Source organism: Octodon degus, unplaced genomic scaffold (assembly GCF_000260255.1).
Source record: "Octodon degus isolate 3935 unplaced genomic scaffold, OctDeg1.0 scaffold00001, whole genome shotgun sequence".
Lineage (NCBI taxonomy): Eukaryota > Metazoa > Chordata > Mammalia > Rodentia > Octodontidae > Octodon > Octodon degus.
The window spans coordinates 8811775-8816438 of record NW_004524577.1 but is presented as its reverse complement, the minus strand read 5'-3'; positions in this window follow the sequence as shown (position 1 = coordinate 8816438).

Sequence of the window (4664 nt, the reverse complement as noted above, 5' to 3'; positions counted from 1 at the left end):
GCACAACAGACCTGGCGATTGAACCCCCGGCTTGCAGGCTCTTTAATCCACTGAGCTATTGGGCTGGCCCTGGAACCAGTTTCTTTGTTGGTTTGTTTTTGGTGGAACCAGGGCCCCCCTTTTTTTTTTTTTTTCTTCCAGTACTGGGGATTGAACTCAGGCTCTTGCGTGGAACCAGTTTCTTGTTGATAGAATAACTAAGCTGAACGTATAGAGTCCTCGGATGATCCTCACCTGGCTTCTCCTATCATGAATCCGTATTTGCATGTGGGTTTGGGACCACAACTGTGTGCTGGACAGATGGAGGCAGAGTGCTGTGAGGAAGGGACAGCTTTTGCCAGTTGACAGAAAGGTGACCCTAAGGTTAGCAGCAGCCCTGGCTCTGTGAAGGTTGGAAGGTCTATAAGGAATCATGCAGGGGCCTGGGGATGGAGACAGGACATTGGCCAAGGAGGCAGGAAGTGGGAGCTGCAAATGGTGGCACACACCTGTACTGCCAGCTCTTGAGAGGCTGAAGCAGGAGGATCGCAAGTTTGAGCCCAGCCTTGCACCTTAGCAAAACCCCACCTCAAAGTAAACATTTTATTTATTTATTTATTTATTTTTGCAGAACCTGGGATTGAACTCAGACCCTTGAGCTTGCCAGGGAAGCGCTTATTCCACTGAGCCGTCTCCCCGGCCCCTCAATGTAAACATTTTAAACAGGGCTGAACATGTAGCTTAGTGCAAGGGTTCAACCCTCAGGTGGGGAGGGGAATCCAGAGACAGAATCTGTCTCGCAGGGGTGCAGACTAGAAAATGTGAGGAGCAGGTGGAGCTTAGATCTCTCCTGGGGCTCTGGCTCAGACAGTACTGGAGTGAAATTTGATAAAGAGAATGATGTGAAAATAAATTCCCTTATAAACCATAATAACAAACTATCAGTAACTTTAAAAAAGAAAAAGCACAAATTGTGAAATGTACGGTACCTGTGGTAGATTGCCAACTGGTGGTCGACTTGTTACACCCAGCTGAACCGAAGCAGCTCGGTGCTAGGTGTGGGAGGCCCAGCTGAGGGCTGTTGTTGGCAGCACAAGAGGCAGAACAGGCAAAGCTGCAGGGAGGCTGTTAGGGAAGCTGTTGGGGGCTGCTGGTGCGCTTGGGCTGCTCTGCTGGGGGGCCCTAGCTGTTCTCTTTGGAGGAGGAGCTCCAGACCTCGTCACAGAGGATGGCTGCGGGTCATTTTGGAGGAGCTCTCGTCCTTACCTTGAGCATCGCTTCCTGGCTCGAGAGGGGAAGATGGTGCCCTGCTCAGGCTCCTGGAGAAGCTCGGCATGTTGGCTTTCCTGATGGGAACTCAACTGTCCTCATCTGTCCTCTGTCGCTGAGGGTGGCTGTGGTACTTCTCTGGGGAGCGCTGGTCTTTACTCTGAGCATCACTTCCTGGCTCTGGTGCAGATCCCCCAGCCTGCTGGCACAGGCTTTCTAGCTTCCACCACGGACCCCTGGGCCTTCCCTCGGAACTTATTTTGATTCTAGGATTCCTGCCTGAATTGGGTGACAATTTATGCATTGAACAAGTTGGTGGAACTGGGGATTGAACTCAGATCCTTGCGTTTGCCAGTCAAGCGCTTATCCTACTGAGCCATCTCCCCGGCCCCTGAACAACCCTTTGTATTTTAGTTTCTTCACTTATAAATTGAGATAATAATTATTGTAAGCTCAGGTAGTTATTGGAATGGGTTTATGTCAATAAAATACTTAAAGCAGAGCCTGGTCTATAAATTTAGCTGTAGCTGGGCATAGTGGTGTACACCTGTAATCCCAGCATTTGGGAGGCTGAGGCAGGAGGATCACTGCAAGTTTGAGGCCAGCCTGGGCTACAGAGTGAGTTCAAAGCTAGATTGAACTGCATAGTGAGACCCAGTCTCAAAGAGATCAAAACAAAACTATTATCAGCCAGGTATGGAGGCACACGCTTGTAATCCTGGGAGGCTGAAGCAGGAGGACTGCAGGCTTGAGAGTACCCTGGGCAATTTATCAAGACCCTGTCTAAAACTTTAAAGAGAGGTGGGGAATATAGTTCAGTGGTTGAAAAAACTTAACTCTTCCCATTATTCACTGTTATTAATGCTATTAACATTACATTCGGGCTGGAGAGATGGCTCAGTGGTCTAAAGCACCTACTTGGAACACGCTTGGCAAAGCACAGGGACCGCGGTTCAATCCCCCAGCACCACATGCCAGCCAGCCCCGCCCCCTGGTGGGCTGAGCAGGCCACACACAATAAATAAATAAATAAAACCATTTTAAACAAACAAAAAAAACATTACATTCAATTCACTTCAGGGGTTTGTTTGGAAACATGGTCTCACTCTGCAGTTCAGACTGGCCTTGAACTCACTGCGTGACCCAGGCTGGTCTCAAACTCAAGTGATCCTCCTCCCTCGGCCTCCTGAGTGCTGGGATTACAGGTGTGTGCCACCGCGCCTGGCCACTTGCAGGTTCTAGAGGGTCAGACTAGGCAGTGTGCCTGCTGAGGAGGTGACATTCCCAGGACTTGAGATCAAGCCTGATGTGGGGTCGAGGAACAGGAAAGGCCACACACCAGGGTGACAGTGCTCACTCGCTCGGCCCTCCATGCCTGCGCAGTGGGTCAGGGCCATTGTACAGATCTGGAAACCAGGGCTTAGAAAAAGCAGGCTGCTGGCTCCCCGAGGACAGTACTTGTGCCTGCATACCACGTCCCTGTCACCAAAGCGTGCTCCTCAGCACGTGCTGGCTAATGGATGGCTTTTCCTTTATTTGTGCCTGAGCTCAGCAGGCACAATGGGCCCTGTGCCATAGAGGAGGCAGAGATTAACAACTAGGGTCCTGGGGGCTGGTGAGATGGCTCAGTGGTCTAAAGCATCTACTTAGAACAAGCTTAGCAAAGCACAGGAACCGCGGTTCAATCCCCAGCACCACATGCCAGCCAGCCCCGCCCCCTGGTGGGCTGAGCTGGCCACACACACACACACACACACACACACAAATAAATTTAAAAAAAAACAAAACTGGGGTCCTAAAGAGAATCTGAGTCCTGCGCCAGGTCTCCAGCAGGACGCGGACATACTCAGTCTGCGTTTCAACACTAGGAGAAGGGACAGACGCTCTGGGAAGCGAGACAACCGACTACAGAAATAAACCTCCGTTGTATTAAATCGCTCCTGTATTTGGGAGATCTTTACTACATAGCATAAACCAGCCTCGCCTGCCTCATAACTGTGATTCCCAAGCCTGACTGAAGACAAGAATTATAACAGGTAAAAGCTAAAAGCCCACATTCCTAGGCTCCAGGCCAAATCTCCTGAACCAGGACCCGTGGGAAAGGGGCCCAGGAATCCATTTCCCTCCATCTTCAGGAGAGTGAAGAAAACTCCAGCAACTCAACTTTAAAAGATACATAAGGAGGCTGGGGAGATAGTTCAGTGGACTAAGCGCTTGCTTGGCAAGCACAAGGACCCAGGTTCAATCCCTGGTGCCGCATGCTGTGCTAGCCCCGTGCCAAGCCAGCCAGTGAAACCGGGTGTAGTGGCGCAACTGTAATCCCAGTGCTGGGGAGGCTGGAAACAGGAGGATCACTGTGAGTCCCAGCTGCATAGTGAGACCCTGTACCAACTACATTAAATAAATATAATAAATTTTTTAAAAAAAATTATTAGATGGAGGGGTCAGGGAGATGGCTTAATGGAATAACCGCTTCCCTGGCAAGCACAAGGGCCTGAGCTCAATCCTTGGTTCCGCCAAAAATAAAAAATAAAAAATAAATTACTAGATGGGGCCAGGGAGATAGCTCAGTAGAATAAGTGCTTGACTGGCAAGTGCAAGGGCCTGAGTTCAATCCCTGGTACAGCCAAAAAAAAAGAAAAAAAAATCACTGGACATAAAGGAAGTGACCCTTGTCTCCACGTCATGGCTGCTTGTGTCATCTCTACATTGCGCACCTGTCACTCATTCGTTCATCTACCAAATACATACTGAGCAGCACCGACTATGGACAGGGGCCACAGCACCACCAGAGAACTGGCAACGAGCTAAACAGATCAAAGTCTCTCCCTTTTTTTTTTTTTTTTTTGGCAGAACCAGGGATTGAATTCAGGCCCTTGCGCTTGCCAGAGAAGCGCTTAATCCACTGAGCCATCTCCCCGGCCCAAAGTCTCTCCCTTTGAGTTTTTTTTTTTTTCTTTTTCTTTTTCTGAGACAGAATCTCACTGTATAGTGCAGGCTGGCCTTGAACTCGTGGTGATCTTTGCTCAGCCTCCCAGATGTTAGGACTATAGCATCCACCTTGGGCCACCCCGCCCAGACTGTGGAGTTTCTGTTCATTGTCTTTATGTCTGCATAAAGGTTTAAAGGATATGCCACTCATTCATTCATTCACTCATTCATTCATTCATTCATTCATTCATTCATTCATTCCTTCCTTCCTTCCATTCAGATTTTTAGCCAGCAACTACTCGCAAGCCCACACAGCCTCAGGTGATAAGGAAGCAGACTCGCCTGCACCTACTGCTGCATGCTGTCTGCCTGCTCTGCTCGGAGAGGTGTAAACCTGGACCTTACAGGATGAGAAATCTGACTATCACAAAGTTCAACAGAGGGCCGGGGAGATGGCTCAGTGGAATAAGCGCTTCCCTGGCAAG